The sequence below is a fragment of the Mustela nivalis genome (genome assembly GCF_964662115.1).
Source record: "Mustela nivalis genome assembly, chromosome: 13".
Taxonomy (NCBI): domain Eukaryota; kingdom Metazoa; phylum Chordata; class Mammalia; order Carnivora; family Mustelidae; genus Mustela; species Mustela nivalis.
The window spans coordinates 32,566,216-32,580,101 of NC_139032.1; the positions used below are offsets into that span (position 1 = coordinate 32,566,216).

The window sequence follows — 13,886 nt, forward strand, 5'->3', positions numbered from 1 at the left end:
AAGTATGGGGAGGGGGAGTGGGAGAAGCAGGCTTCCTGTTGAGCAGGGAGCCCTATGCAGTGCTCTTGGGTTTGATCCCAGGACCTGAGCCAAAGGCATACACTTAATGACTGGACCAGCCAGGCTCCCAAAAATCCATAATTGTTGAATTACATTTTAAGATGGAGATGGGGAGAAGACAGAAAGTAGGGAATCTTGAATGTTGACAGGATTGTAGCTCTATTGGCTTTTTGCATGCAGTTAAAATCTGCCAAAATCTCATCCACTCAGATTTCCTTCTTACAGCGATTTGGTTCTCTGCCAAACTTTGGGTAATAAATAGAGTCTGCAGGCTCTCCAAACACAGAGCTGCAGCTTTTCGGAGGAGAAATCAAAACAAGATTACACGGTAAGAATAAAACTAATATTGTTGTACAGTTTTTGTCAGGTTTGGTAAAATAAGATCTTGGGAATCATGGAGAACTGGATTTTATTTCTATAAAACAAAGGATTAGGTTGGTTTGTTATTTAGTGCTGACACTAGTAAAAGTTGATAATTACAGTTGTTACTAGCTTATAGTTCCACTTTGATTTCCTTTGGATGATTTAGAGAACAATTAATAAATTGCTAAAATTGGTTATAGTAGTCTCTATAGTAAGTTTCCATCCCCCACCACAAAACGTTATAAAACAAGTTGGTAATTCTACTTTATACTCCTAATGATTATCCAAAACAGACCTACTCACAATTGTTTACCAGTGGCTTCAAATAAGGGGGGCAAATAAAGAACTGAGAGGGGCAATCCCTTCAAAATCATCTGCTCAAAAAATAAATCATTTTTTAAACAATAAGAATTGGCATCCTAAATGAGTAAATTCAAAAGCTCATTAGATTTGCTACTATTCTTCATTTTGACACTGTCTTTAAAATACTGTTTTATTTTATTCTTTATTTCTTGCTGTCTCCCTTGTGGCAATTTTTTCTCCTTGTGCTTTTCTCTGCCTTATCTTGCCATACATAAATACTTGCCTCCAGACTATTTTAATAAAGAAAATGGTACAAATCCAAAAGTACTGTGGTTCACAAATTTGATTCCGGACCTTTGGAAACTTAAGAGTTTAGGAGTAGGTGTGGTTGGATTTTCCTGACTCTCACTCCCTCCTCAGCTGAAGCTTGAATCATCCCTGTATGCCAATGTGGTTCAGTGCTGTTCTCAATATCCTTACCTATTGCTTCTCACATTTGTCTTTAGAATACTTTTTGCTCCTCTTTTAATTTTGTCCCCAAAAAGGCACAGTTCTGGGTTCAGAAAACATTAGAATCCTCTATTTCCCAAAGTTTGGAGTGCCTGAGAAGAATCACACAGTTGAGTAATATCCTTAAATAGTTAAGAACTCTCTGCATAAGCATCACTCCCTATAGCTCAAATTTCACATTTTTCACATTTTTCTCTGAAAAGATCTTAGATTTTCTACCAGTCCTTCACTGGCAGTTGCATAATTCATTTTCTCAGCAATGATCTAGATATTTTTCTATTTCCTATTGCTGTTTAGCTTACAATATCTACAGCCTAAATGTACCTCTTTCTCTTTCCCATTTATAAAGAAAGGAGAATTCTTAGGAGAACTTTTACTTCAGGTTTGAAACAGAGCTGAAAGTAAGGCGAGAGATTGAAAAATGGGAGCTGCCGCTCCTGGTTGGGGTCAGCAGAAGGTTAAAGAAACAGAGCTTACAACTAACTTCTGGGAATGTGTCTGAGATTTAATTGTACAAAAATTCATCCACGGGGGAATTAAATCATTACAGAGATATACTGTGGGGTGTGTGTAAGTGTATGTAGCACCAAAGGGAGGAAAAAAATAAACATCAAGGAATATTTATGCCAGTAAATTTGATAGCACAAGGCCTTTTTTGGAGATACACGTGCAGAATTAACTCTTTACAGAGAAGTTCTGCAGAACCTACTGGCATTGAGAGAAATTTTATGCCAGTAAATCTGATAGCATGAGGTCATTTTAGGAGATATGTGTGTGACTGTGCCAAAATCAATGTATCTTTTACTCAAACAAGTTGAAATTCTGGCAAACATGGTTGAAATCAAAAGTATCAGTAAGAATTTTTCTTCTTTATCTTACAGCTTGTACAGGGACATTTAGAAACATTAAGACCAAAAATAATCTCCTTGAATAGCAGAAAGAAATTTAATTCCTTCCAACAAAATGATGCTTGGTTCAAGGATTTCGGGAAATCATAGTAGAACCTCTTATCTTTGTTCAGTTTCCCTCTGGGTTCTCTGGTGCTGACCTTTGCATGCAAAAATAAGATTTAAGGGAACATAGCCTCACAGGGCAGCCAAAGTTCATTGTTGCAGGATGGTAATGGGGAAGTAAAGAATTTGGGGCACTTCCTCCTTTTAACAGACTCCTGGCAGATACTCACATGTTGGCCTTGTTATTGTCAATAAATCATGCTGTATTTGGGAAAATTTCTGGTTTTGTTTTTGTTTTATATGCAGAGCACAATATAGCATAATAGTAAAAATACACAGATTTTTTGAGTCAGACAGATCTTAAATCCATCATCTATCACTAACTACCTGTGTGATTTGGGATCTTACTTAATCTTCCTCACCCTGATTTTTTTTCCTCTGATACAAAATATAAAACAAAAAACAAACAAACAGTAACAATAACAAAACATCCTACCTTAGAGAGGTGTTCTGATACCTATGAAAATAAAGCAAGTCATCAGCAATCATTAAACGTAACTGATCATGTACTAAATGTGAGATATTTCCCCCACATTATCCCATTTAATTCTCAGAGTATCTCCATGTGATACCATTCTCCGTTTATAAAGTTAAACAAGAAAAATTTGGAAAGATTGTACTAACCCAAGATAATTCAGTCAGTAAATTTCAAATCTGAGGTTAAAACCCAGAGTTCAGTCCCATGTGGAAAAGAACCAAGAAGGAGGATGGATTCCAAAAACTTCATTTAATGAGACTTTAATCTTGTAAAGCCATTTTCTATTCAAAGTTTCCATAATTTTCAAACATAAAAATATTAGTGAGATCATATTAAAACCTTCCACCTATTGTTTTTAAGGTTATATTCATTGCCATCTGAGTAAAAATTTCCACTTCCTTATGTAATTTTCCTTCCCATTGGTATTGCCAGAACCAAGAAGGGTCCACCCACAAACTTGACTGGGTGCTTTCACTTTTAATTAGCACAACAGTTCACATCTAATTCTCTTCACTTTGAATACCTTATTAGTTAGTTGATTGCCACAATTTTCCTTGGCAACACTAAGGAACACTAGTGCATCTGAGACTTTTTGCAATTCTCTTAAATTTCCTAGCAAAGAGTCAATATTTTTTTTAAGAGTTTGATAGAATTTCATAGTTTTGCACATCTGCTGTGTTCAAATATCAACCACTCTAACCTCTTAGCCTGTTGGCTCTATCAGTCGCAGATGTTTAAGAAATGTTATCTAAGCAGTTAACTTTTTTTTCGTTAAGAGATTATGAGCTTTTTCTCTTGTGTTCTTTGGAGACTTATTATATACAAACATGAATATTCCTCTAGCCTGAATTTGTTTGTTCCAAAATTTTTCCTTTCTGAGGTTATATTTTTCCATTATCTTTTATGTATTGATGTATGTACATATATGTATTACTTGTCCACATTCTTTAGCAATCCTGTTTAAACAATACTTTATCAATAATCAGCATGACTGCTTCATATTGGTAAATCCGTAGTAGTTGTAGTATTCAGTTGCGGTGAGTAATATAATATTTCTTTCCAATCTTTTTAAAAAGTTTCAGCCGAAGGGGTGCCTAGGTGGCTCAGTTGGTTAAAGGTCCAACTCTTGATCTTAGCTCAGGTCTTGATCTCAAGGTCGTGAGTTTGGGGCCCTCACTGGGCTCCACACTAGGCGTGGAGTCTACTTTAAAAAAAAATGTTTCAGCTACAGACATAGTTGTCAATATCTATTCTAATGTAATTTGGTAGATATATTCAGCTTCTTTTTTTTTCTTTACTATAACCTATATAGGTTACCTGAATGTAAATACAACACTCCTTTATCAAGGATGGCACATATTTCATCTTCACTGACTATTTAAGAATAATTGACATAATCATAATTGTCACAGTGTGGTGGTTAATAGAATATATTGGATATTATTAACTCAAAGAAGTACAAGCTCTTTTACTAAGAAAGTTTGGAGGGTCCTATGCTTAAGACATGGCATGTAATGCTTACATATGGTTGTCTAATTATTATTACCTGCATTATATTAAATAGTATGATTTCTTCTTGTTACTAAGAAGTCCATGAGATCAGACTCAGCATTTAAAGCATAAAAACAATTTGCACTGTGATGTGCCAGTTGGAAAAAAACTGCTTCTAAACCCTTGTATTTCTAAATTCATAAAAATATAAAAATTAGATAGAAGTCTTTCACTTGCATGGAGCACTGGGTGTGGTGAAAAAATAATGAATACTGTTTTTCTGAAAATAAATAAATTAATTTAAAAAAATTAGATAGAAGTCCATTTTTAGCAGCATCCAATTTTTTTTTCTGGTTATTTGTCATAAATGCTCCTAAAAGAGCATCTGAGTTTATTTAGACTACTATCTAGGCTGAACAGTGCAGTGACTCTTAACCTATAGGGTTGTTGTTCACTGTTAGGTTCAGATAACTTCTGTACCTATTATATGCAAGTCCTCTTCTCGGCAAAGGAAGGAACACCAGTTATAGTCTTTCACCCTGAATTACCCTGAATATACTCAGGAAGAGGTCCAAATCTTTACAAAGGAGGAAAACAATTAAGCATTATCTTGAAGAAGAGAAGTGGTTAACACAGTCTTTCCATGTTAGTAGCTTTCACCTCAAACCCAGCTACCAGGTAACCAAGGCTGAACCTACGTAGAAGCCCACATAATGAAGATGAAGTCAACAGTTTGGGGAATAGCTGGAGCAGCCCATGAAGTAGGCAAAGTGGGAGACAAAGGCTTGTCATACCATCATGGACAAGATTCCAGCCCTCTGAGTTATATTTTCTGATTGTTGCGCAAGGAAGCTCTGTTTAAACTTGTACAGGAATTAAATATCCAGGGTGTGGATTGTAACTTGAGTTTTTTCAGGTCAATTGCCAGGAACCTCCACACCTGTGAGTGGCAAACTTCCAAACCCTTGGCATGGGTTGGGAAGCTGCCAGTGCCTTCTTCCTGCTGCACAGCTTGAGCATGGTGTAGGGCAGCAATTTCTAGTTGGTGGGCATGGGGGCTGTGTTGGCCATAGGGCTGCTCTGTGCTTGTGCCCTCAGTTTTTACATGGGTCAGCTGGAGCTAGATGTGAAATTGGTGCTCAAAGGAAGATGGGAAAGCCTCTGTTGAAGGCCCTGATGAAGTAGGCCAGCCACCACAGGCATGAGCACCTGGGCCATGAGGAATGGTTAGGCACTGGACAGCCCAGGGACCAAGAACTGGGACGTTAAAGTGTGACCCTTCCCTCATTCAAGGAAGGAAGGAAGTAAAGTAGGAATGAAGGAAGGGGAAAGAGAGAAAGGAAGGAAGGAAGGAAAGAAGGAACTTCCATACTCTTAATTTTTAAATTTCTTTTTAATAATCAAATTTAATATCATCTAATACATGACACAGTGTATTACTAGGTGGCTATTTGGTTGTGAAAAAAATATCCCACGGTTTATCCTGAGGTGATGTTCTACAGCTGGTATGGCATAAACAGAGATAATTAGGAAAAGACCCAGCCATGTGGAGCCTGCCGGCTGAATACCAGCATGGGGAGGGACTCTCATTCTGGCTTTGGACTATACCAACTAATCTGGGATAACATGGTAGTGAGGATAGTGTGGAATATCTAAAAGTTCTACAGAACTTTTAACAACCTGACCAGTGTTTCTATTACTATTTGATAGGCATATCCCAAACATAGGAGAAAATTCCTATAAAAGTTATGCAAGGAGTAACTTCAGTCTTTGTACAAGGGAAAACTTTCACATATTATGAAAATATATTTACAATTAATTTTAATATATCATTTATATATCCATGTTATTATGCTATAGTTTTGTTTAAAATATAAAATTATTTAAATATTAAACTGTTTAAATTAGCTGATATAGAAAAAAGTATGATAATTCCTCAAAAAATTAAAAATAGAACTACTGTATGACCTTGCAATGCCACTTTTGGGTATATAGCCCAAAGAATTGAAAAGAGGATCTTGAAGGGATATTTGCACACTCATGTTCATCACAGTATTATTCAGAATAGCCAAGAGGTAACATCAGCCCAAATGTCCATTCACTGATAAATTGATAAAGAAAATGTGATATATACATACAATGGAATATTATTCTGTCTTTGAAAAGAAGGAAATTTTATTACATGCTTCAACATGGATGAACCTTGAGGACATTATGCTAAGTGAAATAAACCAGACACAAACATTCTATACTGTATTATCTCACTTATATGAGTGTCTATAGTAGTTAAACATATAGAAACAGAGAGTAGAACCGTATCATCAGGGGACTGGGAAAGGAGGAAACAGGGAGTTGTTGTGCAATGAATATAGTTTCAATTTTGCAAGATGTAAAAGTTCTAGATATCTGCTGCAGATCTAGTTAACATTACTGAATTTAATAAATTTAATAAAATTTGATAAATTTAATTAAAAATTTAATTAAACATTAAATTAAAGGGACAACTGTGTGGATTATTTGATTAAGTGTCAGTCTTCAGCTTAGGTCATGATCTCAGTGTCCTGGGATCCCCCTGCCTGAGTAGTTGTCAGGCTTCTTGCTCAGCAGGGATTCTGCTTCTCTCTCTCCCACTGCCCCTTATCCCTCTCATGTTCTTTCTCTCTCTCAAATAAATCAACAAAATCTTTTAAAAATAAAATAAAAATAAAAATTATATTAAAAGAGAAAAAGAAGCATTTTAAGCATGGATGGCAGGGGAAATGTTTAAATATCCCAGCTGTTTTTAAAGATATTATTCAATCAATGTCCAGAATGCATTAGTTGTTTGCCATTTAATTTTAGTGTTTAGAAAAAGCCAATGTAGATTACATTTACACAAAAAACAAAGAGAATTTGTATCACTTGATATGCATTAGCTACAAAAATAGAATAATGAATTGAACATGGCTTAAAATATAAGCACACTTGTTGCTCACTTAACAAGAAGTTCTAAAGTGGGCAGTTCCACAAATGATGCAAAGAATCAAGGACATCACCAAAGATCCAAACTCTTCTCACCCTCTCCTCTGCAGTCCTCAGACTGTCCATAATCTCTGCCTTTATGGGAGAGCTCTGAGCTCTGAGCATCACATCCTCACAGAGGCCAAGTGAGTGCAAGTCAAAAAGTGCTTACTCTTAAGGAAAAAAATTTTCCCCAGAAGTCCCAGACACACCTCCCCTTTGTCTCATTGGCAAGATCTGAGTCACATGCCTACTCGTAAATGGATTATTGTCAGACTGATAGGATTACCATGAATGGCTTATGTTTCTGCATATCTAAATTTATTCTTTGGGGGAAAGAAAAGAGATTTGTCAGCTAAAAAACAACATTCAACCCAGGTAACTTTCAACATCTTCCAATTCCCACAGAACTCCAGCCATTTTTGGTTTTTAAGAACTTATATATCCATCAGAAAGGATGAAGACCCAACTTTTGTAGCAACATGGACAGGACTGGAAGAGATTATGCTGAGTGAAATAAGTCAAGCAGAGAGAGTCAATTATCATATGGTTTCACTTATTTGTGGAGCATAACAAAAAGCATGGAGGACATGGGGAGTTAGAGAGAAGGGGGTTGGGGTAAATTGGAAGGGGAGGTGAATCATGAGAAGTCTCATGGACTCTGAAAAACAATCTGAGGGGTTTGAAGTGGTGGGGGGTGGGAGGTCGGGGTACCAGGTGGTGGGTATTAGAGAGGGCACGGATTGCATGGAGCACTGGGTGTGGTGAAAAAATAATGATACTGTTATGCTGAAAATAAATAAATGAAAAAAAAAAAAAAGAAGAACTTATGGGGCAGGGGGCACTCCTAGGAAGGGCAGCCAAACTCTTTTCAAATTTACCATGAGGATTCTGCCTTATTTCAAAAACACCTCAAAAATCTCTTTTAATCTGAGCAAATTTCAATTCCTTCAGGTCAGAAAACTAAGTCTTTAATGAGGCATATAATAACTACTTATTTTGTACTAAGAGAAGAAGAGAATGTGTGCATTTCCCAACTGACCATTTTCCAGTCAGCTCAATGCATTCTTAAACACGGATGCTGACACTTCCTTAATTTTTTTTTTATCATGACGCATAGTGCTTACTTAATTCTGTCAATGAGTCTCTTTGACCACCACATTTAAGAATGTGGAACCTGTATATTTTAGAATTCACTGACAGCCTCTCTTTCTTTTAATTTAAAATTTTTCATTCATATAGCACACACACACACACTCAAAACTGCATGAGTCATGACTAGATATCTTAATGAATTGTCACAAAGTGAACAAACATAAGTAACCATTTAAAGAAATTGAAGTTTCTTTTGAAATTGAAGAACTCTAAGAGCCTCTCATGTCCTCTTCTAATCACCACTCTGTACCTTGAGAATAGCATTATGCTTTCTAATATCGTACATTCAATTTGCTTGTGGTGTTTTTGAACTATTTATAAATGCATTCGTCTAGCCTTTCACTCAACATTGCATTTGTGAGATCCATCCCTGTAGTTCACATAGACGTAGCTTGTTTATTCTCAATAGTTAGAATTCTTCTAAGTAAATGTGCAACAATTTATCTATTATAATGTGGATAGACATTTTCAATGTTTCCAGCTTAGCATTATATGACTACTATTGCTATGAACATTCCCTTATTATGTCTTTTGACATTTTTATGCCTTTCATATATTCCCTCAAATAGAATTGCTGGGCCAAAAGTATGCACATGTTCAGCTGTAGTGAATACTACCAAATTATTTCCCAAAGAGGGTGTAGCAATTTGTACTCTAATCAGCCCATGTATAATAATTCCATTTGTCCCAAATCTTTGCAGATACTTGATATTTTCTATCTTCCTCATTTTAGCCATTCTGATAGGTGGGCATTGTGGTTCTCCTTTAATGCATGTATTTTCTTTACCTTCCCTAGAAATATGCTATGTCAGTCTGGGGAAGCTAGTAATTTTTCCCCAGAATTGAGTTAGCTAAGGAAACACAATTTAGAAAAAACATGACTTCACTATAATTGTAATTTTGGACTTGAGCCATTTGTCTATTGTTTATCAATTGCAAAGCAACATTAATTAGGGAATGAAACAAATCATCATATTGTATTTAGGTTTCAGAAAAAAAAGTTAGGAATCACTTTTTTTATAGTATCATACCATAGTAGAAGAAGAAAAAGGATTATTCTCTTAGTTCCATAGTCACAAATTTTGTTTTTATAGACTTTTTAAAAAACAAATCTATAGCTTTGTTTATTTACTTTTCAGTAAGTTTAAATCCTTCAGGGGTACAGAATAACATGGATTCTGTGGCTTCAGCAGAAACATTGCTTCAGAGTTTGGCATGAAACATGTCACTGGTTCCATGAGCATAAATTACTTTTCCCCAGGTTAGCCTGGTTTTCTTCATTTTGCTACCAGGAGTTACTGTATTTATCTTTTCTGTGTACACATAAGCCTATCTCTTGTCTAGATCGAATTCAATTTCATCTCAAGGATAAACACCTTTAATTTTAGTTTTTCCTTTTTTTTTTTAACACCTTTAATTTTAAGAAGAGCTGTGTGCTCCCTCCAGTTCTAGAGACCCCACTTATAGCCAGCAAAAATGGTCTTGGACCACAGACTTCAGTCATTTTAGGAGTCCTGTTCCTGGCAGGCTTCTATAGGCTCCAAGATGGCAGAAAGAGCTGGGTTTTATAGACTTTGAATACAAAATACTTTTGAAAAAAATTTTGTCAAGGTATTGTTGAATCATTATGAGTTAATAATAATCCACCCTGCTTAATTGTCTTGAAGAAAACATTGTTCAAATGACATATAATTGAACACAATATTCGCTTTGTGTAATTTATTACAAGCATTTGGGGTTTTTTTTTTTTGTTTTATTTTATTTTATTTATTTGAGAGAGAGAGTGACCACAAGCAAGGGGGAGGGACAGAGGGAGAAGCAGACTCCTCGCTGAACTAGGAACCTGACATGGGGCTCAATCCCAGGACCCTGGGACCATGACCCAAGCCAAAGGCAGATGCTTAACTAACTGAGCCACCCAGGAACCCCTATCACAACTATTTGATAAACCATATTATATCAAGGTTCTACATGTGACATCAAAATAAAGGCTGATTGACTGGTTTGTGTTTTAGCACAAGAACAATTCTCATCTTCTGGTTGGGTGTCAGGACCATGAAACTTATCTTTTGAAACTTATCTTTTACACCTATTTTTGAAACTTATCTTTAGTCTTCATAATACAATTAGCAAGAATTTGATGAAGCAGTAGTTGATTTCCACTCTTGAAGAGAAAATTTTTTTATAATGTTTTTATTTTTAAAGGAAGTCTGCTACATTTATCTTCCACCAATACAAAGTTTTGTTACCTCCGCTGCTGCTTCAGGCTCCCTTCACTTGCTTCCAAATTTTAGAGACCAGAGCTCCTCTGTCCCCATTTCCATAAATATCTGGCTCATCCTTTTAGAAATTCCTCTTGCTATTCCTTAGTTTTCTAAAGCCTACTAGCTCCCAGGATCAATTCCAGAAGTATCTAAGTGGCATCCTTGTGCACTAGAAATTGAAGCTAGGTATAACTTTCACTGGCTTTAAATATATATTGGTGGTATCTGGAAAAAATTTCTCCTCATCAGTGTTTTATGTGGTTGAAAAATGTACCATGCCCAAGCCTGCCTCTTTACAAATGAGCCAATTTTAAGATATATATTTCATCCTACTCATTCTACTCTGAGCTTCAAAATTTAAATCTTTGCCTGTCTAAAGATCTCATGTTCCTCTTGAAAAACAAACAGCAAGTTACCTGATAAAGTTTAGGCTACTGTCCAGAGAATTGTATCCTTGTTAGGATTTCAAATTATACAAATATTAAAGTACGTCAGGGTTTGGAGTCTGGGCACTATTCCCAGAGCCAAAACTAACAATAATGTGCAAGTTTTCATGCTTGGTTAAACAATTTATGTTTCTTGTATTGTTGCTAATTCCAGATGTTCTTACACATGTTGTCATATATTTATAGAGAATTAGGCAAGACTCAGAAATAATTCTTCCATACATACATATACATAGATGCAATTACTATCTTTTAATGAACAGAGATGATAGATTTTGATATATATACAAATGATTTGTCTTGAGACACAAGCCTTGCCAGTTGTTTTCTGTTGTGGATCTCAGTATAAATAAACTTTTTAGAAAGTAAAACAAGCTGGGTCTAAGGCAGTGAACTGAAACAAAACAAACTGTATTTCATCTCCAGTTTTGAGTACTGATTTATGACTTAGTGACTCAGGTATATACACATCCTGTGGCTTGGTACCTGCTTTCCCTGTGTGTATCTCTCAAAAGACTTTCCCCAGATTGATATTTTTGCATCTATCCCTACTCGTTCTTTTGCCACCTTCTACAGAGTGCTATGCCAGAACTATTTTCTGTGACTCTGCTTTGATTACATCTTCTAAAACCTTTCTCATTCTACCCTCATGTTATCTTATAAGGTTAAAGGAAATGCTTTGTCTCCTTACCCCAAGTGGAAAACTGAGCAGCTTCATTGGTTCCTAGTGATGGGACACTGCACTGTGTAAGAATGTATTAAAATAATTACTAAATTCCATACATGATACATAACAACAGTGCCAGAAAGTTCCCTAATAAACTGAAACTGTTCCCTATACTTTCTTCACACTTTGTTTTTCTTTGCTATTGTTTAGTATTTTAAAGAAACAGCCCCAGGTTAGAGAGGAAAGAGTAGTGACAGCTACCACTTAGTGAGTTGGGAGACCAGAGTTCTGGTCCTGACTCCACACAAAGCTCTCTGACTTTGAGTAAAGATCTGACTTAATGGCTCCAAAAACACCTAATGTTAATTTCTCAGGTTTGTGAAATTGGGGACTACTCTAGGACTAACAATCCATCCATAAGCCCTAACAAAATTTTCTTTTCCTCATCCCAATAGCTTCATTTTCCTCACCTTCTCTCTTTTTTCAAGGTTCTGCGGTTTCATAATTGATATATAAAAATATGGATTTCTTGAAATTTTTTAACTTACTTGGGATTCTTAGACCCAAGACTCTTTAGACTCCTTAGAAAGACTCCTTAGAAATTGGAATCTTTCAGTAATTTTGGAAGTTCTCAGTCTTTATACCTTCAAATATTTTCCCTTCTCTATTTTATCATCCCCTTCTAAAATTCCAAATACATACACATTATCTGTCCTCGAAGTTTCTCACACCCTTTTCCATATTTTCCATCTTTACGTATCTTTGAATTGTATTCCAAAGAATATCTTCAGATATATTTTCTAGTTCACTGATTCTTCATCTAGTTCACTATGTCTAGTCTATTTAATCTGCTGTTTAATGAAGTTTTAATTTCAATATTACAATTTTTTATTTCTAGACATTCTATTTGGATCTTCTTTGAATCTAATTTTTCTTTGCTCCTGCTTTCAATATTTTTAGAACTCTACCTAAAGATATTAAAACTAAGTGTTTTATATGTCATTCCTGATTGTTCTAATACATACACCAACTTTGCAGTTTGGTTTCTGCTGTCTGCTCCTTCTGTGGTTCTCACCATGGTACCTACTTTTCTTGTTTGTTTTATAAATTTTAAATGCAAACTATTCATTTGGCCTGGAAATTTTTCTGTGCAAATGGATACTTTTGTGGCTTGGGCAGCAGCTGAGTTCAAGTTAAGACTTGTGTTTGCCTTTCCCATTTTTCTTGAGACACTACCAACCTAAAACCATTTTATATTTAATTCTCTATTTCAGACTTTTGGAAACACACAGGTAGTGTGATTCCAGACTATAAACCCATATGAGGGCTGACTTTTCATGAGGGGAGAAATCCTCAGAATTGTTTTCTTTCTATCCAGTGCCAGAGTTGAGTCAAACAAACTTCCTAGTGGTGTCCTTCTGCAAGTGAGGTTTATTTATCTCAACCACCCTTCTACTGCAAGTGCAGGTTTTTGGATATTCAGGTTTAGGCCATGCATTATTAGAATCCCCATGTTAGGCATATCCTGGGATTTATCTCCTGAGGCCTGCATTTCACATAGTTGTTTACCCTGTCTCTAGCATTTGGTAGACAACTTTAGGAAAAAGCCAAGATTTCTTGCCTCCCAGTATTTTGAACACTATACATTCTTTACTTCCCCTCCAGTTCAACCATGAGTTTAAAAAAACATTTTTTTTTTACTATTTCTTTCAATATTGCAAAAGTCAGAAGTACTTGTCATGGTAACTAATACACTATCATACTGAAAACAAAGTCTGATTAATTAACTTTATAATGGACAAACATTAAAATTTAAACATATAAACCATATTTATATTAATAAATAAATTACTGATTTTTTAAAAAATCTCTTGGGATTCTTTGCATTATTTCTTTTTCAGACAGGGTTTCTACTCCTTTTGGTGCTCCTAAGTCTACTCACCAACTAGACTGCCAATGATGGTATATGAACTGGGCTTTAGTTTCACTCTCCCTTTACAAGGTTAAATAATCCAGATGACAGAGATTTATGCCATATTCTCAAAACTTTAATTTGTTTTCTTGTAGAAGAACCTTTTTGACCAAGTAAACTTTAAGCAGAAACCAAGTATGAATAAGGAGTTTCTGCTCTATGTG

The 13,886-nt window shown here is 35.5% G+C and overlaps 1 protein-coding gene across 2 annotated transcripts in view; it reads left to right on the forward strand.

Moving 5' to 3' along the window:
- Positions 1-217: 217 nt before the first annotated feature.
- The window catches only part of IL33 (interleukin 33), a 74,326-nt gene continuing 60,657 nt past the window's right edge, over positions 218-13,886 (forward strand). For both annotated transcript variants that reach the window (XM_082695145.1, XM_082695144.1), the window contains exon 1: positions 218-388. The gene's annotated coding sequence lies outside the window, so the exon portion shown is untranslated. The remainder of the gene's footprint in view (positions 389-13,886) is intronic.